Consider the following 26782-nt stretch of genomic DNA (forward strand, 5'->3'; position numbering starts at 1 on the left):
CTGGTACACAGCTTTGGTTGAGTGAGAAACCCAAGAATGCACTCTTTGTAAATACCAGGCCAGCAAATATGTGGACTGACAAATTTGAAATAGGCATATATCATGTGATTGCAGAATTCATGTTCATGAACATTAAGGAATTTTTGTGTTTTTAAATAATGGATCTAAAAGGATACAAGATGGCTATCGTTGAATTATCATCAACAAACTTACAACTCTTCATGTAATGGACTCTCCCAGTGATTCCCTTAATTATATAGATGCTAACAGTACACATTTATTGATGTACAGACTGTGACAGGGTCGGGCCGGATGGCTACAGGAGAGTAATAGAATGCAGATATATTAGCCCCAGGCTAAGTAGGTCCCTTTTCCCTGGGTAAGGTAACAGGGAAGGTTTCAGAACAATCAGGAACCTTCTGGAGACAATTAAGACAGACAGGTTGATTAGAATACCTGCAGCCAATCAAGAAGCTGCTAGAATCAATTAAGGCAGGCTAATCAGGGCACCTGGGTTTAAAAAGGAGCTCACTTCAGTTTGTGGTGCGCGAGTAAGGAGCTGGGAGCAAGAGACGCTAGGAGCTGAGAGTGAGAACACATACTGTTGGAGGACTGAGGAGTACAAGCATTATCAGACACCAGGAGGAAGGTCCTATGGTGAGGATAAAGAAGGTGTTGGGAGGAGGCCAGGGGGAAGTAGCCCAGGGAGTTGTAGCTGTCGCACAGCTGTTCCAGGAATCACTCTAGACAGCTGCATTCCACAGGGCCCTGGGCTGGAACCCGGAGTAGAGGGTGGTCCCGGGTTCCCCCCAAACCTCCCAACTCCTGGTCAGACACAGGAGGAATTGACCTAGACTGTGGGTTCACAAAAATGGCCAAACTGGGGGCTGCCGTGAAGCTCCAAGGCAAGCAAATCCTCCAATAAGAGCAAGATCCACCAAGGTAAAGGAGGAACTTTGTCACAAGACACAGGGTCAAATTCTGTGCTACAGCAAATGGGCAGTCCGTAGAGCAGCCACCATTTACATTAGAACAGAATTTGGTCCCCAGAGTCTAATCAAACTTTAGAAACAATAAACTGTGAAAGTATTTATCAAATAACAATTCCATCTAAAATGGTGATTTAAGTCTCAGAACAGGATGGTTGAGTGTTTTGAGCCATGTGTGGAGAGGCTTGAGAAGGCCAGACAGTATCTTTGGATGGGTAGAGGTCTGCTATTCAGACCCCGACATCAAAATGGTTATTATGTTCATTCCCCTCCTTCATCCTTGTTTCATAAAGATGTGACCTGTGCCCCATAAACTATTTGTATCTTGTGAGAGGTCTTTGGGGTGGGATCCCCATGACAATAAAACTTAATAATAGCCAAGGAGATTATCAATTGTTCTTTACTTTTTCAGAGATGATTCTGCTAACTGCACTTGTGTGTCTGGCCACTGGGCTACAGCAGTCTGTTGGACAGGTATGAGCCTTAAACTTTATGTCTCTCCAAATGCTTTGGTTCTTGCTTAGAAGCCCATGGATAAAACTGATACTTGCCCACCAGCACCATTAATTATAACCCCTCCGTTCTTTCCTGCTGATATTGGAAGAATCTCTGTTCTAAGTTTGTACTAAGCACAAATTTCTTGCTGTTCTCATTCTTACCAGCAGCTGGTTTCAGGAATTTCTACCTTTGTCCTAAAATACTTCTTCCTAAGCATCCATTTGACTGACTGGACAAGGAACTTATATTCTACTATCACCATACTATCTGAGCACTTCACAATCCTTAACATAGTAATTCCCAGCACACCGCTGAGGTAGGAAAGTGTTATTATCACCATTTGGTTGATGGAGAACAGAGAGGCTATGTGACTTACCCAAGATCACACAGAAAGTCTGTGGTATACTAAAGAATTGAATCCACAGCTCTTAAATTCAATGGCAGCACCCTTACCATTTGCCTATCTTTATTCTCCATAGGACACCAATGCACCATAAAGGTGTATGATAATTCCAATGTTCATTGTCCCCTAAATAATGTGTTTAGTGGTGATAAGAGTGAAGGAGAAATATTTTTGATAGATAAATATATAGGGCATCATCTAAAGCTCAGTGAAGTCAAAGGGGGTCTCTACTGACTTCATTGGACTTTGCAACAGGCTCAATGAAATAACCATTTCATGGCATTCACTGCTCCTAAGGCACAATTATTCTCTCTATTATGGATATAACTCAAGCATAGATCCTGCCCTCCTATTTTTAGCTTTTATCATGGGGTGGGGGTGAAGTTTAAGCAAAAAAAATAGATTTAAAAAAAGCATCCAAAACATAACTGTAAGTAACTGTATTTTCTGCAAATCATGGGTCCATTGTAAAGGGAATGTTTAAAAACCAAACCATAAATTGTTGCCATTTAATAGTTGTGTTCTAATTTATGTATTTGTAATCATGAAAATGTTTCTATTATTACTTTTTTTTGTTTTGTTTTCAGGACTTTCTTAAATCTAAATGTTTGCCTGAATGTCAAAGGTATTTCAAAGCCAGAATGACAGCTACCTTATTCCTTTGTATCTTCTGGGAAACCAACATTTTATTTAACCAAACATATCAGCCCATACTTCTTGAGGCACGAAAGCAAAAATAGATTTAGGATTACTAAATTGTGCTCATGATTTTGCAAAAAATCAATCATATAGAATGAGTGTTTTAATTGAGTCCAGAGGAGAGCAACGAAAATGATAAAAGACATTGAATACCTAACCTATGAGGCATATTTAGGCTTGAGAGAAGACTGAGGGCGGGGGACCTGATATCAGTCTTCAGATATGTTAAGGGTTATTATAAAGAAAATTGTGAGCAATAGTTCACCATGTCCACTGAATGCAGGACAAGAAGTAATTGGCTTAATCTGCAACAATTAAGGGAGATATAGGTTAGCTATTTGGAAAAATTTCTAACTAAGAATAGTTAAGTAGTAGAATAGCCGTCCAAGGGAGATTGTGTAATCCCCATCATTGGAGATTTTTAAGAGCAAATTGGACAAACACCTGTCACTTGTTCCCACCTCAGTACAAGGGCTAGACTAGGTGACTTGAAGGTCCCTTCCAGCTCTACATTTCTATGCACCAAGGTCTGGTCTACACTGCCGCTTAAGTCAATTAAGTTTTTCACTCAGGGGGGTGAAAAAACCACCCCCCTGAGCGACGTAGCTTACATCGACCTACTGAGGTGTCTACACCATGCTATGTTGATGGGAGACACTCTCCTGCTGACTTAGCTTCTGCCTCTCAGGGTGGTGGAGTACTGAATTCGACAGGAGAGTGCTCTGCCATCGACTTATCGCGTCTTCACCAGACCCGCAAAATCAATGTTGCTGCATTGATCACAGTGATGTGGATTTAGCAGGCCATTGTAGACAAGCCCTAAATCTTATGGCTGGGAGTTTTAAAGGAGTTATGTCCCCAACTCCTACTGAATTTCAGTAACAATATTGCATTACAAATTGTCAGGTCAAAAACCCTAGATGTCTTAGATAACACGTTTCCCTGCATGTGGCATTAATATAGAATTCTTCAATTGTTAAACCTGAAAGATTTTTGTGTAAAATTTAACTCCTGTCCCTGAGTGCTATTTGTTTTACTTAGGCTACTGACAGACTACAGTTTAGGTCAGTATAAGTTATATCGCTCAGGGGTGTGAATAAGCCAACCACCAGTGTGGACAGCGGTATGGACATGGTATGGACAGTGGACAGCGGACAATGGACAGCAGTATGTCAGTGGGACAGATTCTCCCGCTGTCACAGCTACCACCACTCATGGGGTTTGGAGTAATTAAGTCACAGGGAGAGTTCTCTCCCGTCAGCTTAGAGCTTCTGCACTGGCAGGTCTACAGCAGCCCAGCTCTGTAGTGTAGCCATCGTCTTAGAATCATAGAATATCAGGGTTGAAAGGGACCTCAGGAGGTCATCTAGTCCAACCCCCTGCTCAAAGCGGGACCAAACCCCAATTTTTGCCCCAGATCCCTAAATAGCCCCCTCAAGAATTGAACTCACAACCCTGGGTTTAGCAGACCAATGATCAAACCACTGAGCTATCCCTCCCTCCCTTAGTATTTAATTCAGCACCCGATCCTGAAACCGGATCCACATAGGTGCCAGATTGAAGTCAGAGGCTGCCTGCAGGCTGAGCACTGGGGCCTCAGTAAAATTACACTAGACTCGTCAGTTTTATTTGTAGTCATTTTTTAATTCATTTTCAGAGGCTAATGCTGTAATTAATGCTGCAGTATTTCTGTTCACCCTTTTTCTAATACAAATAAATATTCCCATGCAAACTATTTTCTTCGCATTTCTTCCTAGAAATCTTTCAGTTGATCTTATATTTTTGTTTTTACAAAAGCTTATATTTACAAAACCTTAAATTGTGGGCCAGTTTTTTTTCTGAAAGGGAACCTTACAAATCACACTTGTAAAATCTGCATGAATTGGGACCATTTCAGACACTGACACACAGAATATGTTATGAACAAGTACATGGCACGTTATTTCATTTTAGGATCCAGCTCCAGTATATGCTACTTTGACTACTGACTTGCCAGAAGTTCAAATAGAGATCACTGACAAGCACAATGAGCTCAGGAGACTGGTAAGTCCAACAGCTAGCAACATGCTGAAGATGGTAAGATTTTATAAAGAACCTCTTAGTGTTACGATTGAGCAGTGGGGGTGCGGCTCGGACTCACCGCATGGAGATGCTGGCTGCATTGCTGTCCCCGGGGCCCAGCGGGCGGTGGTTTTCAAGCATCTCTGTCATAACCATAAGGGTAGCCTAAAATTCCTACTTACCTGTAAGGGGTTAAGAAGCTCAAATAACCTGGTTGGCACCTGACCAAAGGAACCAAGGGGGACAAAAGATACTTTCAAATCTGGGGGGGGGGCTTTGTTTTGGGTTCTTTGTTTCTGTGTTCGTTCACTCTTGGGACTAAGAGGGACTGGATATCAATCCTTGTTCTCCAAACTATTCTGAATCAGTCTCTCATATTACAGAAATTGTAAGTACAGCCAGGCAAGGCATATTAGTTTATCTTTGTTTTCTCAACTTGTGAAGTTTCCCTTTGCTGGAGGAAGGTTTATCCCTGTTTTATTGTAACTTTGAAACTAAGGCTAGAGGGGATTCCTCTGTGTTTTGTGCATCTTTTGTTACCCTGTAAAGTTATCTTCCAACCTGATTTTACAGAGGGGATTTTTACCTTTTCTTTTTTTAAAAAAATAAAATTCTTCTTTTAAGAACTGATAGATTTTTTTTCCGTGTCCAAAGATCCAGGGATTTGGCTCTGTGTTCACTTTGTAACCAATTGGTTAGGATATTATTCTCAAGCCTCCCCAGGAAAGGGGATGTAAGGGCTTGGGGGGATATTCTGGGGGAACAGGAACTCCAAGTGGTCCTTTCCCTGATTCTTTGTCTAAATCACTTGGTTGTGGCAGCATACTGTTCAAGGATAAGGTGGAATTTGTGCTTTGGGAAAGTTTTAACCTAAGCTGGTAAAAATAAGCTTAGGCGGTCTTGCATGCGGGTCCCCACATCTGTACCCCAGAGTTCAGAGTGGGAAAGGAACCCTGACAATCTCCATAATGGGACCCACCAAGAACTCACTCCTGGTTTGCTAGACTCTAGCTGGGACCTCCATTAACCATTCAATATATTTGGTTGTGATTTCCGTACTCCTGCTTGTGACCCAGTTGGGAGCTACCACACTCATAATGAGAACCCGTGTATCAGCGATTGAAAAGCAGCTCTTTGCTTCCATAGTACAAATAGTTGAGCTGGCTGGAAATTTTGTGACAGAACATTTTTCTCTTATAGAATGCTGACTCATCCAAAGCAAAACATTTCGTGGAAATGTGTCGAGTTTGATAATTTTTTTGATGGAGTACCACCAGGTACTCCAGGGCTTTTAGGGTCTACAGCTCTGGGGTAGTTCACTACACAGATTGCCCCAGGATTGGAGACCCAGGAATTCTAGGCTCCCTTATACAGAGCTGGGAGCCCTGACTCCAGTAGGTATTCTCAGGATCTAAGTACCAACACTGCAGCAGGAAGCCTGGAAATCCTGGGAGCCCTCAGGGCTCCCTGCCATGAATCTGGTAGCCTGGAAGACCTGTGAGCCCCAGTTCCCAGGCTCCCAGCTTAGGTGTAACTCATAGACCTTCTAAGCTTCCAGCTTCCTGTCAGCCCTGATGCTGACGGGTAGGGTGACCAGATTGCAACTGTGAAAAAAACGGGACGGGGGTGGAGGAGTAATAGGTGCCTATATAGGAAAAGTCACCAAAAACGGGACTGTCCCTTTAAAAATGGGACATCTTGTCACCCTACTGATGGGGAGCAGGTGCCTAGAAGTGCTGGGAGCCTTGGCTCAGCCCATTTTGGAGATTGGTCTCTGAGGTGGAAGTTAATTTTGAAATTTTCCAATTATTTCTAAATAAGTCTCCTTTAATTCCCTCCCATGGGAAATTTTGAAATGACTACTTCTCACTTCAAAACAATTTTTTTCAAAATTTTGGAATTTCCCATGGAATGGAATTTTGGACTTTTAACCAAGTAGTTGAAAACATTCTCCAATGTATCAAGGTGAGGAGACCACATAGGTTTCCAAGGGATTGGAAGGAGAGGACAATAAGAAAAGAGTAGATGCGGGAGGAGCTGTGAAAAGTGAATGCTAGAATTATTGATGGCCATTGAACAAGATGCAGTGAGTATGAAAATGGACTTCCATTTGGTTCTATACAGAAGCATCTTACTTATTCAGCTTGTTGCACATTCCATGATTCTCTGTATTCTATGCAAGTATAATGTCCGGGACGCTGGATCGGTTCAATTGCACCCTTAACTTGTGAAGGCTAAAACAATGAGAGCATTGCAATGGAAACTGAAGTACTCTGGCCACGAAAAAGTGCATCGCTTAAGCAATGTACCTATTCTGTTAGTCATTATGGCTCCATCCTGGAGAAACACCCTGAGGGGTGAGAAGCTCTGTCTTCATGCAAATTCATTTAGTTTGTTTAGTTATGTTCCCAATCATAGTGATAATGGTGAACATTTGTGCCAACGTTAGTGGTGCTCTTTGTGGAGTGGACACTTATCCAATAGGTACTGAGTTGAGACCAAAAACCTATTTAGCATCGATCAACAAAGAGTCACATCAGTATCCCTCCAAGCCATCCTGGCCACCAATTATATTGACAAGCCTAGATGAGTGGCCCCATTTTCAGAAATTCTAAGAACTGCACAAATCCCACTGGAATCAAAAGGAACTGCATGCTCTCATCACCGCTGAAAAATCAAACCATCTTTATGTATATGCCTATCTGTAGATTTAGGGTTGATCAGGCGATTTAGACACACACGATTCCCATTTGTCGGCTTTGAACATCTCAGTCTGGGTTTCTAACTTCAGGAAAGCGAACCAAAGCAGGCAAATCAAATTCACATTTGCTGAGTGTTTTTCTCTTTGAATTGCTTAAGAATGCCCAGTATCTCCCATTTCATTAAGGTATGGAATGCTGAAGCTGCAAAGAATGCTAAAAGTTGGGCAGTGTTTATTCCCATAGTCCTGAATCCAGAAGAAAAGTTGTAAGTAAGTAAAATATGACTTTTGGCAAGCAATATATCATTAAGCAGTCTGGACTACATGACGTTGCCTCATATGTGAGTGAGGAGAGAGAGAGTAAAGGGAGCATTTGCCCAATAGCACACAAGGGACAGGCATAAGCTAGTTCCCAGAACTGGGGACACTATAGTGGTATAGAATGATAACAATTCTATTATAATCTACACTAGGAAAGTGAATCTGTGTCCCACTGAAATGGCCAGTCCATATACAGGAGAGAAGTTGATTATGGCTACCAGCAAGAGCTCTCCACAACTGGGAAAGGTGGGAATCAGATATTATGGTGATGATGCCATATAGGTATACGGATAGATCCCTCTTGCAAAGAGCAGGAGGTTGGCCAGAGTGGAGCTGGGCCTTGCAGACTTGGGAAGCCTCAATCAGCTGTGAGGAGTTGGGAAAATATCATTGTTTAAACTGGTTCATGCTGAAAACTTTAACAATATTTTAACCAGGTTCACATCTAAACTTAAAGGGTGTGATTCGCATTTACACTAAGGCCTGTTTTATGCCACTCTCACAGTGTAAAGGGGCAAATGAGGATGAGACCCAAGGAGTTTAGTGTGCACTTATATTAGATGTGCAAGTTTGTTCATGAGGGCATTTTGGGGGGCTGATGCAATTTCAAAGCAGTCATTCTTTCTTCTAGGTTGGTTTTTCTCCTCAATTATGAAGGTTTTACAATATTCCCAGCAACTCTTCATTATATAATTGGTGAACTGTCTTTCCATTATTTAGATATCACCTGTGGTGAAAATCTCTATTATTCAAGTGTTCCCAAATCATGGTCATCTGCACTCCAAGACTAGTCTGATGAGACAGATTACTTCACATTCGGTGTTGGACCAACACCATCAAATGCAGTGATTGGACACTATACTCAGGTATGGATAGTGTCTATAACACAACATGCCATATTTGCAAAAAAGTTCTCTAAACTTGTGCCAGAAGTCTTGTGCATGCAAGCGTTCACATGAGAACATGGCATAGTTGCATATCTAACTACCTGATTTTCTAATGCAAATCCAGGTTTGGGGGGCATAAAACTAATTTTCTTGATCAAAATTAGATGCTTGAAAGTTTGCTTGCACAAAATGGATGACACAACTTTAGATGCCATACTGAGGTGATCTGGAAAATGTGTTTAATTGGGATCATCGCTAAATTCATAATTTAAGAAGGAAACAGATGCAGCCTTGACATGAGGTACATTAATTTTTCCACCAGGGATTATCTAACATCACTCCTTGAATGGTATAATCAGCCTATTATATTTAAGCAAGAAGGTACCCCTTCATAGTCCTTTTCTAGCAGATAAGGCCCATGCAAGGACAATGAATCCCAACTGGTCCTTATTTGACAGACAAAGATTCAGGGAAGTGTCTCATCAATCATATCAACTGAAGATTTTGTCCAGTGCTTCCCCTTTCAAAATGAACCATCCTCTTGGACTTCTGGAGATATCAGAATTTATATGGGGGGTAGAATGCTGCTGTAGATGTGAGCTGTGAAGGAGCGGGAGCTGGTAGCAACACTATCTTTCCTAGAATCTCACCTCTAGTGTCGTCTAACTATCTGAGGATCTTCACTTAGGCCATGTCTACAATACCCGCCGGATCGGTGGGTAGTGATCGATCTATCGGGGATCGATTTATCACGTGTAGACATGATAAATCGATCCCCGATCGCTCTGCTGTCGACTCTGGAACTCCACCAGTGCGAGAGGCGGAAGCGGAGTCGACGGGGGAGCGGCGGCCGTCGATCCCACGCTGCGAGGACGTGAAGTAAGTGATTTTAAGTCGATCTAAGATACGTCAAATTCAGCTACGCTATTCTCGGAGTTGAAGTTACGTATCTTAGATCGATCCCCACCCCCCCAGTGTACACCAGGCCTTAGATTCAGCATCTGGGTTGCAGTGCGGTCCTGCTTACATTACAGACACAAGGAGATTTGTGATGTCTTTGTAACAAAAGACTCAACTCAGATATGAACATCCAGTATATGTCTAGCCCCCAGTCCTCTGCTCTAAACAGCAGAGAACACAGCTTCTTTAAATACTGAATTAAGCTAATTTGAAATGTGCTTCTGTTTGCATTAATGACCCTCTTTCTAGGGAAATCACCGACACACTAGTCCAACATACTTACATTTAGAAGCCCTCACTGCATCAGGATGATAGTATATTGACAAAACGGGGACATCATGGGGCAGATTCTCAGCTGATGTATATCAGGAGAGCACTGGTGAAGCCCAGGGTGCTACTTCGATTTATAGCAGCTAAGGAATTGACCTATGAAATCTACCTATTTTAAAAAATTCTGCCCTATTTCCTGCTGTCTGAGAATTACACTCAGCTACATCACAGTGGTGCTGTCTAGTAGTGAAAGCAAGGAATTGCTAGATGACGAACTCTGCCATGGATTCACCATGTGATTGAAGGCAAAGTGTTTCACCTCTCTCTGCCTCAGGTTCAACATCTGTAAACAGGGATACTTATACCAAAATTAAATCCTTCACTATGAAAACCCCCATCAGAATACCATGAAGATTATCTTTGAGTTCCATAACTTTTCCGCATCACTAAATTAAGACCCCCATGGTGTGTAACCCTCTCAGACTGAGCCCAATGTATAGTATTATGGCCCTACCAAACTCACAGTCCATTTTGGTCAATTGCATGGTCATAGGATTTTAAAAATTGTAAAATTCATGGTTTCAGCTATTAAAATCTGAAATTTCACAGTGTTGTAATTTTAGGGGTCCTGACCCAAAAGGCAGTCGTGCGGGGGATGGCAAGGTTATTGTAGGGGGGTCGTGGTACTGCTACCCTTACTTCTGTCCTGTTGCTGGTAACGGCTCTGCCTTCAGAGCTGGGCAGCTGGAGAGAAGAGGCTGCTAGCCAGGAGCCCAGCTCTGAAGGCAGAGCCACCGCCAGCATCAGCACAGAAGTAAGGGTGGCACTGCCATACAATCCTCCTTACTTCTGCACTGCTGCCTGTAGAACTGGACCGTCAGGTAGCAACCACCCCTCTCTGACCGCCCAGCTCTGAAGGCAGTAGCGCAGAAGTAAGGGCGGGATGGTGTGGTCCCACCCTTGCCACCCTTACTTCTGTGCTTCTGGTGGGGCGCTGCCTTCACAGGGGGTGCCCGGCCACCAGCCGCCGCTCTCCAGCTGCCCAACTCTGAAGGCAGCGCAGAAGTGAGGGTGACAATACCGCGACCCCCATAAAATAGCCTTGTGACTCCCCTGCAAGTCGCTTTTGGGTCAGGACCCCCAATTTGAGAAATGCTGGTCTCCACTGTGAAATCTGTATAATATAGGGTAAAAGCACAAAAAAGACCAGATTTCACAGCTCCGTGATGCGTTTTTCATGGCCATGAATTTGGTAGGGCCTTATCTATGATGTAGAGAGAGAACAAATTGGCGAGAGAGACACGAATTGAGGAAGATGGGAATGTTTGAAAGGGAATGGGCAAATCAAGGACACCTGGCTAGAGACAATGGAAAGGAATAAAATAATGAAATGGGTCTCATACAAAAATTCACTTTATTCACTTTGTTTCTACTCTATATTGTATCCTCCCCCCACTTCCACTGTCTGTGTTCTCAGGTAAGGCCCTGATCCTGCAACTGAATCCAACACAAGGGTTGCAATTGCAAATTTTTTAGGGGAATATACCTGTCTCATTTTATGTCTGTAAAGAGGTTGTTGTACATGGAATAATAATTCATAAGTATCTGACTCTGGGATAAAATGTACCCGGTAAAGATGTCAGAACTGGAGCTGGCCAAAAAAGAGAATTTCTGTTGTGTGGAAAATTCAGAGATTTTGAATTTTAGCCTGAATGGGGACAAAAAGTCAAAATCTCAGATTTTTCTGTGGAACAAAATATTCTCAAAGATTTCATGTTCATAAGGTTGAAATGTTTAATTTCATCCTTCTCATTTTGATATATATTGTATAATATAAGCAGTTGAAAGCCTGCGCTGGCACACAGCTCTAATTTGTAAAGTCATGTATGTTAAAAGCTGAAAATTGTGGAGAACTTAAAAATTGGATGGTAACAGACTGTGAATCTCAGCAGTGATTGAACTGCTGGTGATATTTTAAACAAAAATAACTCTCGGCCGTGCTTGCCGTGGTTTCCATCACTTCACACTGACTCCACAGACATTCTAAACTTCAAGGTGGTAGGTGGGATTAGTGTGTGTGCTGTTAGTGTTGTGTAAGCAGATGTGTTGATTTGTGTGAGGGTTGTGTTGTGCTGGAAATGTTTTGGGGATTTGTGTGGGTGGCAAGTGAGGTGTGTGTTGCAGTGAGGGGTTATTGTGTCTACTGGTTGTGTACTTGTGTGGGTGGTTGTGTTGATTTGTGTGAGAAGACGGGTTGTGCTGGAAGATTTGTGTTGATTTCAGTGGGTGTCAGCTGAGCACACAGGTCTGGCAGCTGGGCCAAGTAATCCACCATCTGTGGAGTCTTCCTCATATAACCATGCAAATTCTCTGTGGAGTAAAGAGTGGTGATTGGTTGAGTTGCCTCTGATATCACAATGGTCTAGGACTCTGAGCATGACATAGATACATGCCATAGGTACACTTCAACTTAAAATGACTGAGAACTTAAAAACTGCAACAGACTGTGAAACTCAGTGATATCTCAGCCTGGCGATACTGTGAACAAATGAGCCCTTAATCACGCTTCTAGCTGTTTCTATCACTTCACACTGACTCAACAGGCACCTTAGGTTTCAGAGTGACACACAGTGACATTCATGGAATATATTATATTAATTATATTATATTCTTTGAAATGATAAAGTCAAAATGAAATCTTTCACCTTATTGTAATGGTGGCGAACAGCAGAGAGGCTAACAGAGGGAGAGGATCTGTCTGAGAGGAGGTATGCTAAGTGCTGCATTAGTGAGGGCTGTGTTGGTGAGTATCTGAGTGTCTGTTGCGGGGACAGTTTGACAGTTTGACCATGTGTTTGATAGTGTGAATTGGGAGTGCTTTATTCCAGGTGAGCCTTGAGTGGGCCTGACTGTTATAAAAAGCCAGTCAGCTGTGAACCAGCTGAGCAGCGAACAGCAGAGAGGCTAACAGAGGGAGTATGCCAGGGGAGAGCCCACTGAGGCTTACAAAGTCTTGCAGGCTTCTCTGAGTAGTCACTACAACTCCTGAGGAAGCTCGTAGAAGGAAGGTAATATGGATGATGAGCGTTCAGCTGTTGTGACCTGCACAAGATGTGCCATGTTTGTCTTTCTTCCACAGGACAGAAGCGACTTTGTCTGTACAAAGTGCAAGCTGGTCTCCATATTGGAAGAGAAGGTTCAAGGTCTGGAGAAACAAGTATCAACCCTGTGTTGCATAAGAGAAACTGAAGATTTCCTGGACAGACGTCAGGGTATGCTTCTATGGACACAACATTCTGAAGATTCAGAGCAGGCTGCGCAGCGGGGACAGAAGAATGGTGAAGAAATTTGGCAGCATGTGACCTCCAGAAGAAGAAAGGGGAGCATCCATGTACCAGCAATGCAGATACAGGTAAGCAACTGTTTTCATGTTCTCTCCACCAGTACCAATGCAGAAAGTGGACTAGATGATACATCTGAGGGAAGGGAACAGAAGGAGACTCCACCAATTGGAAGGCATGAGATGCACTATCCTAGAGATGGGGGTTCCACGACCACCACTCCCAAGAGAAGGAGGCGGGTGGTGGTGGTTGGGGACTCTCCTCAGGGGGACTGAGTCATCTATCTGCTGCCCCGACCGGGAAAACCGAGAAGTCTGCTGCTTGCCAGGAGCTAGGATTCATGATGTGATGGAGAGACTGCCGAGACTCATCAAGCCCTCGGATCGCTACCCCTTCCTGCTTCTCCATGTGGGCACCAATGATACTGCCAAGAATGACCTTGAGCGGATCACTGCAGACTACGTGGCTTTGGGAAGAAGGATAAAGGACTTTGAGGCGCAAGTGGTGTTTTTGTCCATCCTCCGCGTGGAAGCAAAAGGCCTGGGTAGAGACCGTCGAATCGTGGAAGTCAACGAATGGCTACGGAGGTGGTGTCAGAGAGAAGGCTTTGGATTCTTTGACCATGGGATGGTGTTCCAAGCAGGAGGAGTGCTAGGCAGAGACGGGCTCCACCTAACAAAGAGAGGGAAGAGCATCTTTGCAAGCAGGCTGGCTAACCTAGTGAGGAGGACTTTAAACTAGGTTCACCGAGGTAAGGAGACCAAAGCCCTAAGGTAAGTGGGGAAGTGGGATACCAGGACGAAGCACGAGCAGGAGAACATGAGAGGGGAGGGCTCCTGCCTCATACTGAGAAAGAGGGACGATCAGCGAGTTATCTCAAGTGCCTATACACAAATGCAAGAAGCCTGGGAAACAAGCAGGGAGAACTGGAAGTCCTGGCACAGTCAAGGAATTATGATGTGATTGGAATAACAGAGACTTGGTGGGATAACTCACACGACTGGAGTACTGTCATGGATGGATATAAACTGTTCAGGAAGGACAGGCAGGGCAGAAAAGGTGGGGGAGTTATACTGTATGTAAGAGAGCAGTATGACTGCTCAGAGCTCTGGTATGAAACTGCAGAAAAACCTGAGAGTCTCTGGATTAAGTTTAGAAGTGTGAGCAACATGGGTGATGTCGTGGTGGGAGTCTGCTATAGACCACCGGACCAGGGGGATGAGGTGGATGAGGCTTTCTTCCAGCAACTAATGGAAGTTACCAGATCGCAGGCCCAGGTTCTCATGGGAGACTTCAATCACCCTAATATCTGCTGGAAGAGCAATACAGAGGTACACAGACAATCCAGGAAGTTTTTGGAAAATGTAGGGGACAGTTTCCTGGTGCAAGTGCTGGAGGAACCAACTAGGGGCAGAGCTCTTCTTGCTGCTCACAAACCAGGAAGAATTAGTAGGGGAAGCAAAAGTGGATGGGAACCTGGGAGGCAGTGACCATGAGATGGTCGAGTTCAGAATCCTGACACAAGGAAAAAAGGAGAGCAGCAGAATACAGACCCTGGACTTCAGAAAAGCAGACTTTGACTCCCTCAGGGAACTGATGGGCAGGATCCCCTGGGAGAATAACATAAGGGGGAAAGGAGTCCAGGAGAGCTGGCTGTATTTCAAAGAATCCTTATTGACGTTACAGGAACAAACCATCCCGATGTGTAGAAAGAATAGTAAATATGGCAGGCAACCAGCTTGGCTTAACAGTGAAATCTTGCTGATCTTAAACACAAAAAAGAAGCTTACAAGAAGTGGAAGATTGGACAAATGACCAGGGAGGACTATAAAAATATTGCTCAGGCATGCAGGAGTGAAATCAGGAAGGCCAAATCACACTTGGAGTTGCAGCTAGCAAGGGATGTTAAGAGCAACAAGAAGGGTTTCTTCAGGTATGTTAGCAACAAGAAGAAAGCCAAGGAAAGTGTGGGCCCCTTACTGAATGAGGGAGGCAACCTAGTGACAGAGGATGTGGAAAAAGCTAATGTACTCAATGCTTTTTTTGCCTCTGTCTTTACGAACAGGGTCAGCTCCCAGACTACTGCACTGGGCAGCACAGCATGGAGACGAGGTGACCAGCCCTCAGTGGAGAAAGAAGTGAGAAAGAAGTGGTTTGGGACTATTTAGAAAAGCTGGATGAGCACAAGTCCATGGAGCCGGATGCGCTTCATCTGAGAGTGCTAAAGGAGTTGGTGGATGTGATTGCAGAGCCATTGGCCATTATCTTTGAAAACTCATGGTGATCGGGGGAGGTCCCAGATGACTGGAAAAAGGCTAATGTAGTGCCCATCTTTAAAAAAGGGAAGATGGAGGATCCAGAGAACTACAAGCCAGTCAGCCTCACCTCAGTCCCCGGAAAAATCATGGAGCAGGTCCTCAAGGAATCAATTCTGAAGCACTTAGAGGAGAGGAAAGTGATCCGGAACAGTCAGCATGGATTCACCAAGGGCAAGTCATGCCTGACTAATCTAATTGCCTTCTATGATGAGATAACTGGCTCTGTGGATGAGGGGAAAGCAGTGGACGTGTTATTCCTTGACTTTAGCAAAGCTTTTGACACAGTCTCCCACAGTATTCTTGCCAGCAAGTTAAAGGAGTATGGGCTGGATGATGGAATATAAGGTGGACAGAAAGCTGGCTAGATTGTCGGGCTCAACGGGTAGTTATCAATGGCTCCATGACTAGTTAACAGCCGGTATCAAGCGGAGTGTCCCAAGGGTCGGTCCTGGCCTGGGGCCAGTTTTGTCAATATCTTCATTAATGATCTGGAGGATGGCATGGACTGCACCCTCAATATCTTCATTAATGATCTGGAGGATGGCATGGACTGCACCCTCAGCAAGTTTGCAGATGACACTAAACTGGGAGGAGAGGTAGATACGCTGGAGGGTAGGGATAGGATACAGAGGGCCCTAGACAAATTAGAGGATTGGGCCAAAAGAAATCTGATGAGGTTCAGCAAGGACAAGTGCAGAGTCCTGCACTTAGGACAGAAGAATCCCATACACCACTACAGACTAGGGACTGAATGGCTCAGCAGCAGTTCTGCAGAAAAGGACCTAGGGGTGACAGTGGACAAGAACCTGGATATGAGTCAACAGTGTGCTCTTGTTGCCAAGAAGGCCAATGGCATTTTGGGCTGTATAAGTTGGGGCATTGGCAGCAGATCGAGGGGCGTGATCGTTCCCCTCTATTCGACATTGGTGAGGCCGCATCTGGAGTACTGTGTCCAGTTTTGGGCCCCACACTACGAGAAGGATGTGGAAAAATTGGAAAGCGTCCAGCGGAGGCAGTGGTGAGCTGGAGCCGGTTTGCACCAGTTCACTAGAACCGGTTGTTAAATTTAGAAGCCCTTTTAGAACCGGTTGTTCCGCGAGGGACAACCGCTTCTAAAAGGGCTTCTAAATTTAACCGGCCAAAAGTGGCGCCTTAGGCGCCGGCTCCATGGGTGCTCCAGGCCTGGAGCACCAAAGGGGAAAATTTGGTGGGTGCAGAGCACCCACCGGCAGCTCCCCGCCCCACCCGCAGCCCCAGCTCACCTCCGCTCCGCCGCCGCCTCCTCCCCTGAATGCGCCGCCCCGCTCTGCTTCTCCGCCCCCCCCGGCTTCCCGCGAATCAGCTGTTCGCACGGGAAGCGGGAAGCCGGGGCAGGCTGAGGAGCAGGCCGCAGCTTCCCACTCAGGCCCAGGGAGGCAGAGCGGAGGTGAGCTAGGGCATGTGGGCGGGGGGGCGCGAGGAGGGCCGCCTGTGCTGCAGCAGGTAACCCGCGGGGGGGGCACAGGGGAAGCGCTCCCTGTCCCAGCTCACCTCCGCCACCCTCAGCCTGAGCGGGAAGCCACGGCCTGCTTCTCAGCCCTCCCAGGCTTCCCGCTGAACAGCTGATTCATGGGAAGCCGGGGGGGGCGGGCGGAGAAGCAGAGCAGGGCGGTGCGTTCAGGGGCGGAGGCGGAGCGGAGGTGAGCTGGGGCCAGGTGCGGGGCGGGGAGCTGCCAGTGGGTGCTCTGCACCCACCAAATTTTCCCCATGGGTGCTCCAGCTCCGGAGCACCCAGGGAGTCGGCGCCTAAGGCGCCACTTTTGATGTGATCAGTGGGGAGAGCAGCCGCTCCCCCTGCTCCCCCCCAGCTACGCTCCCCCTCCCGTAGGAGCCAGAGGGACCTGCCGGATGCTTCCTAGGAGCTGCCCCAGGTAAGTACCACCGGGACTCCCCACCTCGCCCCCCGGCAGGTGCCTCTGGCTCTTAGGGGTGGAGTGGGCACCCACTATGGGCCCACTATGGGCACCCAGGAGGGCCCACGAGACCGTCCTGCCCAGTTATGGGGGCAGTCAGGGGACAGGGTAGGAGGGGTGGATGGGGCAGAGGTCCTGGGGGGGTGCATCAAGGAACACAGGGGGGTTGGATGGGGCAGGAGTCCTGGGGGGCGGGAGTGGGCAACGACCCCCTCGTGGGGTGAGGAGGGAACCCGTTGTTAAGATTTTGGCAGCTCATCACTGAGTGGAGGGCAACAAAAATGATTAGGGGACTGGAACACATGACTTATGAGGAGAGGCTGAGGGGACTGGGATTGTTTAGCCTGCGGAAGAGAAGAATGAGGGGGGATTTGATAGCTGCTTTCAGCTACCTGAAAGGGGGTTCCGAAGAGGATGGATCTAGACTGTTCTCAGTGGTAGCAGATGACAGAACAAGGAGTAATGGTCTCAAGTTGCAGTGGGGGAGGTTTAGGTTGGACACTAGGAAAGACTTTTTCACTAGGAGGGTGGTGAAACACTGGGATGCGTTACCTAGGGAGGTGGTGGAATCTTGTTCCTTTGAAGTTTTTAAGGTGACAAAGCCCTGGCTGAGATGATTTAGTTGGGGATTGATCCTGCTTTGAGCAGTGGGTTGGACTACATGACCTCCTGAGGTCCCTTCCAACCCTGAGATTCTATGATTCTATGATTCAGTTCAATGATTTCCCATGTTAAACTTGATATGTTTCCACAATGTTTAAATGTCAGTGAAACAGCATTTTCCAACAGAAAACTGTACCATCAGAAAATTTGACCAGCTCTAGTCAAAACACTACAGCCCAGATTTTAAGTTAGATGCTTGCAATTGCAGGAATACATTTGTACATGCCAATGCAGTATGCTCACACAAAACGCTAACTAGTTATGCCTACATACATATAACTGATTTGCATGCATCAGGCAGGTGATGCAAATGTACGTGCACCATTGTGCTCACATAACTTGACTAATGGCTGCAGAACCAGCCTCTTTTGAATGTACTCTGGATTGCACTTTGAAGTATGATTAAAAAGTGAGGTTTGTCAGACGTTTTATGCCATTTTAAAATTTTAGGGGAAATGTAGTAGGATCAACTGCAACACCTTACAAAATGGGAGACCCATCTGGCAACTGTCCTGATGCTTGTGACAATGGACTGTGCAGTAAGTTAATGTATTATTGTACCACCTACATATTTTTGGTGTGTCCCATGAAATGCTGAATTCCCTTATCCAGTCCAAGTAGAGCATGGGGGCTTGACGCCTCTGTTTGTAATGAGCAATGATACATATAGACACCACATTCTCTGGTTCAGGGCAGTACGGCGGGTGTTCCAGTTCTGGCAGACGGCTAGTCTTCTTTTATCTACCGGATTCTTACCTTTTCTGTAGTGTTGTTGTCACTCTAAAGCTGCTGCTATGTAATATGAATGAAGTTATTCTCCCACCCATCCAGTTCCTCAGTGTCACAGACCCACAGTTCATGTCATTAGTATGCCATGCACCTAAGCAATGGTATTGCAATAAGCATCGTGCAGATTCCTTCTATGCAGTCATTTTTTCTAATGTTACATTCAAGAATGAATTATGCCTTGGGGAATGTAAAGGTGTCAAGGTTCCTTCCCCACTCTGAACTCTGGGGTACAGATGTGGGGACCCGCATGAAAGACCCCCGTAAACTTACTTTTACCAGCTTAGGTTAAAAACTTTCCCCCAGGCACAAACTTTGCCTTGTCCTTGAACAGTATGCTGCCACTACCCAGTGATTTAGACAAACAGGGAAAGGACCACTTGGAGTTCCTATTTCCCCAGAATATGCCCCCAAGCCCTTACACCCCCTTTCCTGGGGAGGCTTGAGAATAAACGATGAGCATAAACCCCTTGGATTTTTAAGACCCAAAAAAACCAATCAGATTCTTAAAAATCAGAACTTTATTAGAAGAACAAAAAAAGATAAGAGAACAACTCTGTAAGATTACAATGGAAGATAATCTTACAGGCAGTCAGATTCAAAACATAGAGAATCCCTCTAGGCAAAATCTTAAGTTACAAAAAGACACAAAAACAGGAATACACATTTCCTCCAGCACAGTGAATTTACAAGCCAAAACAAAGAAAACCTAACGCATTTTCTAGCTAGATTACTTACTAACTTTACAGAAGTTGAAGGGCTTGCATCCTTGATCTGTTCCCGGCAAAGGTATCACCCAGACAGACAAAAGCCTTTTTTCCCTGCTCCAGATTTAAAAGTATCTTGTCCCCTCATTGGTTATTTTGGGTCAGGTGCCAGCACGGTTACCTTAGCTTCTTAACCCTTTACAGGTGAAAGGCTTTTGCCTCTGGCCAGGAGGGATTTTATAGCACTGTACACAGAAAGGTGGTTACCCTTCCTTTTATATTTATGACAAAAGGATTGCCACAGAGCTAAACCAAAAGCATCTTGTGGCCTGACCGTGCTCTTATTCAAATTAATGGCAAAACCTACACTGATTTCACTGGGAGAGGAGCAGGTTCATGCTTAGCAATCCCTTAGCAACACAGAACCGTCAGCACTTGTAAGAGTCTAAGGCAGCTTAGGGGAAGAGGAAAGGAAGAAAAGTCAGGGCCCTGGTGGGTGGGAGGGTTGTTGGTCAAAACACATTCTGCCTGTTTCCCATTACCCACCGTTCTGCCCACATCCCTGTACCCAGCCTGCTCCTTTCAATTCTTGTCTCCCCCTACCTGCCCCCACCTGCCCTGCAGCCGTCTCCCTTCCTCCTCTCACCCCCATGCCAGGCAATCAGTCATTTCTGTAGGCACTGCTTCCTCCCACATTCCCGTCACACGGCCAATGTACCTGCAGGGGGCGACAGTATTGAGACCCTCTCTTCCAGGGCCTGGCCCCATTGCAGTTGCTGATGGGTGGGGGAAGGAGCAACAGAGGAACAACTCCATTCTCTTCATAGCCCTGCTGGATGCATGTGTTTTCTTCAGGTATGTGGAAATGCCTGAGAGGACCACCAAATGCATGAATGTCGTTCCCAGTGCATGACACTTATGAGCCCTGCCCTCCCTTGGCATGGGCCCCTGGGTCTGTGACCAGGACTCCACAGTGTTCAGAAAGGGGGTGCTGCAAAGTCAGCTGAATCTCCCATCTGCACAGGGGAGGAAAGTCATGCCTAGGGGGAGCACACAGCATGCCTGTCTCAAGGGTATAATTTGGTCCACAGCTTTCACTCCCTTGGTTTATGTTGGTTTTGCTAAACTAAGGCAGGAGCATGAATGGAATAAGGGACTCAGGATTTGGCCCACAATGCTGTGGATAGTTAAGTTTCTGTGACACTTTAATTGGGGGAGAAAAACTGAAGTAAGAAAACACGTTTAATAAGGGTAAAATTCACCCCTGTACAGGAGACCAGCAAAAAGCTTGTGCAACACAAAAATTCCAGTGAATCCCTTAAATGGTGCATTGGCCTTTGTGCTGGTTCTCCACACAGGAGCAAATTTCATCCAAATGAGAATATATCTGAAAGAAAAAAAGTTACAAACTAGGATTGCTTTAGTCTGAGATCTGCAGTGCATTGTAAAGCACTTTGAGATCTGCTGATGAAAGGGGCTATAGCAGTGCTGCAAAGAGAAAATAGAAATTTGCAGCCTGAATGACTTTCATGGTAGATTACAGTAAACAACAACACAAAGGAACAAAAGTGAAGTCTCCATGGGAGAGCACAGTGTGTGCCTCAGAGCCAGTGCTAGCCATTGCGGGCCCTAAGCAGGAGTATCACACACACACACACACACACACACACACACACACACACACACACACACACTAAATCAGGCAAGTTCTTAGAATAAAAAGCTAGTAGGAGGGGCCCTTGAACTGCTTGGGGCCCTAAGCAATTACTTAGGTAATTAGTCTGCTTATGTCTAGCGCTGGGTTTGGGGTATGTCCTGTAAAACACGATGCAACAGCTCTCCCTCTCAGAACGGCTGTTTATCTTGGCAGACAAGCGAGTTCTTAGAGACTTAAACAAAACAAATGGGTAACAGTCATATAGCAAAATAAACCGCATTAACCATGTGCTCCCTTTTCTTTCAGCCAATCCCTGCAAGTATGAATATACATTCTCCAACTGTCGTCAATTAAAAACGCAATATACCTGTAAACACCTGTTTGTCCTAAAATATTGTGTTGGTTCCTGTCAGTGCACCACTGAAATACAGTAATAACTTAAAGTTAGCCTCTGCAGTAAAATGAAGATAAATAAAATCAAATAATTCCAAACTAGATATAATTCCAGATAAAGATTCTAACAATGTATTCTGCATTGTATGCTGCGATCCTCCTCCTGTGTAAGTTGCATGTTCTATTAAGTCTCACTTCGCTATTAACTAGGGCATCTGCTCTCCTCAATCTGCTTGTAGAACTCCTTTGATGTCAATGAAATAAAACTGTACCCCCTTAACCGTGTTGTTCTTTGCCTTGAGACAATTGTTATATTTGGAACATATTAAAAACCTGTGACAAAATTAGCCCATGTGTTTTCATTTAATACTCATTAAAACAGCGATGATTTTTATTTTTGTTTTAAATTCAGCACATGCTAAGTCCTGATAGGATTCAGTGCAGTAGGTTCTGATCTCATTTAAACAGGAGTAAAATCCAGAATAACTTTTTTGGATTCAGTAGAGTTATTCCAGATTTATTCCAGTATAAATGAGATCAGAATCTGGCCCAGAAAGATCCCACTTCTTTGTCAGCTTTGTTTTACACAAGACCCCATTTTAATTACTGAAGGAGCTGACTGAAGGAACTTTCTTTTAAAATAGGCAAAGCTTATTTGAAAAAGTACTTTTAGATTGTATGCGAGAAAAACAATCATTGGCTTGAAGCCCATAGAAGAAAGAAACCTGACACTTAAGTATATCAATTTCACTCACTTAATAACTTAATTTTGTTTTGGTGACCTCTCTCTTTGTTATATTCCTGCAAAATAAATACCTCGATTATCTGTTTGATTATCTTCATTGGGGCATAATCCCTACTTTCCACTCTACCTGGCAGTGCAAATAGTTACAAATACCTGGAAACATAGCAGGCTCACAAAGCAATTTGTTGCATTTCACATGTGAAATGCTATTGTTGACAAAAGCAAATGACCCAGAGAAAAAACAGGCAGAGATTTCACTGAAAGCAAATAATTCCTATTAATTCCACAAACACACTGATGCAACAGGATATACTAACTTAAAGCATCTGTGTTGTCCCATTGACTTCAGTGTGTCTGCTCATGTACTTAAAGTTAGGCATGTGCTTAATTGCCTGGCTGAACTGAGGCCAAACAGAGTTTGTAGCTGGTGAGGTCAAAGAATGAAGAAGTGGGATGTGTTGATCTGGTTGGGGAAAAACCAGTAGGACAGCCCGATGCACAAGGGAAACGCCATGAGCCTAAGCTTGAGGTGTCTCAGATGTATCAGGTTTCAGAGTAGCAGCCGTGTTAGTCTGTATTCGCAAAAAAAATAAATTGGTTAGTCTCTGAGGTGCCACTAGTACTCCTTTTCTTTTTTCAGATGTATCAGGCAGTCTAGGGAGGCAAGGTTTTCCACTCTGTACAGTTTGGTCCCTTGAATGGATTCCTCGACCCTCTGATGCAGTCTTGAGGTGTGAATAATTCCCCTGCAGCCTTGAAGATGCTCATAGGGTTGTACATCTTAATGAGAAATGGATCCCCGTTCAGCTGCTGCATGTTTCTGACAACCACCAATTAGGAAAAAAAAGGGAACCAAGTTGCAAAATGTGAACCAGTGTCTCTAGGGAATACAGAGATTGAGGACAATTGCAAAGAAGAAGAGGGTAAGGTGAGCTCCCAGAGTTTCTGTTGGACCTGTTCAAGAGCAGTGCTCTACACTAACAGAGGGAACAGCAGAATAGTCGAAGACACTTTCTGGTTAGGTTGTTCTCCCAACCTCACAAACATATAGGCTGTGCACAAGACTGATACTGGTGGAAATCAGCCCATTAAATAGCGAATAGCCAGCTCACCATTTACCAGTACAAAAAGGGGAGAGGCATTTACAGGCCCTCGAGGAAATGGATCAGGAAGGCATAACTGAGCCTTCATAGCTCTGGTTAAGAAAAAATAAATAGCAGCAGCAGCTGATTCTCTGTGGACTGTAGAAAAGTACATGAAGTTACTTTAAAGGATTGTTATCAATTGCCATGAATAGCTGATACCCTGGATGCTATAGCAGGTTCATCTTGCTTTCCACACTGGATCTAAAAAGTGGATACTGGCAAGTGGAAATGGAGCGAAAGGACAGAGGAAAACTGCTTGCACAAGAGGAGAACACCCTGTGGTAATTTAAAATGATGCTTTTGGCTTGTACAACGCACCATCCACGTTTGAAAGGCTAATGGAGAGGGTAATGTTTGGCGTGTCTTCCACATCCTGTTTGTTTTACCTAAATGATATCCTGGTGCATGCTAACGCCTTTGAACAAGAGCTGATGCATTTACAGATTCTCTGTGGTAAACTGAAGGCTTCCAATCTGAGACTGAACCCAAAGAACTATGAATTGTTTCACAAAGAGGTAGCTTACCTTGGGCACACAATCAGTGAGGAGGGAACTTCCACTGGCAAAAGGGATTAGGATGAGCAAATCCCATTTCTTTTGATGGTTTACAGAGCAGCAATCAATGAGGGCACAAAGGGTACCCCAGCACTCCTCACATTTGGGCATAAGCTAAGGACCCCAGCAAATCTCTTGCATTGAGTTCCTGAAGAGGAACAAAGGAATTTGGACCACGTGGACTATATTGAAAACCCTATAATCCAAAATTGAAAAAACAAAAAAACAAAAAAACCTTACATCTTTGAGGATCGCCTCCAATAAAATGAAAAGGCTTTATGACATAAGGTCATTTGGAGGGGAGGGGAGGGGAGGGGGAGAAGAGGGTATGGTTCTACATTCCTAGGAGAAGGAAGAGTAGGAGTCCTAAGCTAAATAAACCTTGGGAAGGACCCTCTTCTGCAGCGACCCAAATAAATGAAGTGGTGTCTAGGATACAGTTGGGTCCCAGGGCTAAACCCGAAATGTATCCATAAAGACCATCTCAGAAGGTATCAGTGGGATAGAATTTCAGCTTAGGTGCCCCCAGAAACTGGCAATGTAACTGTAGGTGCGGAAGCCGGAAGGGTGGTGACAGAAATGAATTCCTCTTCAGAACAGAATGGAAGAAGTCTGATTCAGCCAGGAGATTCCACAGAAACAATAGACACTTCAGGAGCATTATGACATACCTCGGGTACAATCCAGATGAATAAGTAGCTGTGTCACCCCTGCCCTTTAACCTGGGATGCTCTTTACAAGGCTTTGCTGATGTAGCCTCTAGTCTGGACTGCTCACAAACAGCCTCCAGCGTGCAAGTCACTTCTAGCTACGTGTGTGTGTGCGGTACAGGCAGCCAGCCACACGTTGGCTCTTACCAGCCTTGTTTATACAGCAGTGTGACCCCACCACACTCCCAGTCTTAGATTTCCCCCCAGAAATGGATGTCCTGTACTGTTCAGCCCTCTCCTGGCACAGTACAAGCTTATATAAAGTCCATCATTTTATTAATAGAAACAATATGTCACTCCAAATGATGTTTCCCAGGCACTTCAATTCAAACACACTGGATTAGATAAAATAATAGAACAAATTTATTCACAACAAAGAGAGATTTTAAGTGAGTACAAGTAATGAGGCATAAAAGAAAAAAGATAAAATGCAACTGGTGTCTAACATAACAAGCTATGTTAAATTCAAAGCAAAGTTTCTCTCACCATAGGCTTTCAGTAATCTTACTGACCAAAATTCTTAGACCACGACCACTTCCCCAGTTCCATACTGCTTCCTTTGTTCTTTCTGGTGCAGAGAATAGATGGAAAGAGAGAGAGAGAGAGAGAGAGAGAGAGAGAGAGAGAGAAGAGGGGTCTATTCGGGTGTCTGTCCCTTCTTTTTATAGTCTTGTCCCCTCTTTGAGAATCATTTCCAGCTGGGAGCATGGCGACAGGCAGTCTATGTGGACAGAAACTCCATGCTCTTTCTTTGCTAAAAGGTAGATTTTTCACCCCTGCCCCCTATCCTGCCAAAGTATAGCCACTTAGCAGGTAATGGCCCTGTTAGGTGTATTAGTGCCAATGTAGCATCGAGGCCTGTCGTTTCGCCGGAGATAGTACTTTGAGTTCTGCTTGCCTGTTTGGTTTTGGATATATATACATTTTTACTAATATGTGTGACTAGAGGGATTCTTACTAAGAACAAAGACAGACACTGTATATGTTGCTTTTGCCTAAACCAGATGGGCTTGTTAGTTTAATGGAAATAGATAAGAACAGGTAAAGTGTTACTGGGCATGGTGGGAATGTAATATGTGAGCGCACACGTGAGGACTGCCTCAACTTCTTATCTTAAAGCAAGGTCAAGCAACCAGTCGGGAGGGACAAGGGGGGATTGGACAGGGAAGGTAAAACACTAAAAGACCAGAGAAATGCTTGCCCCTGACTGAAGTACAACATCACTCCTTACCCCTCCCACAAAAGGGGTGGGAATGAAGACCCCAGCCCGATGACCCCCCCAAACAGAACATGACCATAAGTTGTTAGGGATGGGACTGTGGGCGTGCATTTCCAGTATAATTATGCCTGCTGAGGAGAGGGGAGTGGGAACACTGGAAAACATGGATCTGCAGCATCGAAGTTAGGGTATACATATGCCTGCTGGAAATTAACCCCAATAAACATTGCATTGCTTGCACTTCAGACTTCTGGTCTGCTTTCCATCTGCATGACAAGAACCAGGGGAGAGGGTGAAGGGAAAGCCCTCTAACAGGCCCATTGACCTTGTTTACACCTGGCTGAAGCCTCAGCTTGCCCTTTGTCTCTGAGGGAGTGGTTTGGCCACTCCCCAGACTTGGGACATGTGTTAGTAACATCATAGAGTGGAATCTTATAACTTTACATACAATGTTGCCAAACATATTTTACTAGGACAATACTGACTAGCAAATTATGAGCTTTCAAATGATACCTCACAAGGCATACCTTGTACAAAGTTTACCACAACAGTGGACATGGGGGTATATTCTGTCCCATACAAAGCTGCAGAAAGGTTAGCCACTGGCTGACTGGAGGCAGCATGTCAGAGCTCTCTTTTCTGCACAGGGTATCTGCCACCATGTTTTCTTTAATCTCCATATCAAATTATTGGCATATAAGATGCCAGTGTAGAAGCTTGGAATTTGAACTTAAGTTTTGTTTAGCCACATCAATGTGACTGATCCGTTAAGACCCTGAACTTTCTGTTAAAAGGAAAAAGAA

At 44.8% G+C, this 26782-nt stretch overlaps 1 pseudogene; it reads left to right on the forward strand.

Annotated features, from left to right (window-relative positions):
• Positions 1-1403: 1403 nt before the first annotated feature.
• On the forward strand, positions 1404-21647 carry LOC141984214 (cysteine-rich venom protein helothermine-like; annotated as a pseudogene).
• Positions 21648-26782: the final 5135 nt, after the last annotated feature.

This window comes from Natator depressus, chromosome 3 (genome assembly GCF_965152275.1).
Source record: "Natator depressus isolate rNatDep1 chromosome 3, rNatDep2.hap1, whole genome shotgun sequence".
Classification (NCBI taxonomy): Eukaryota; Metazoa; Chordata; order Testudines; family Cheloniidae; genus Natator; species Natator depressus.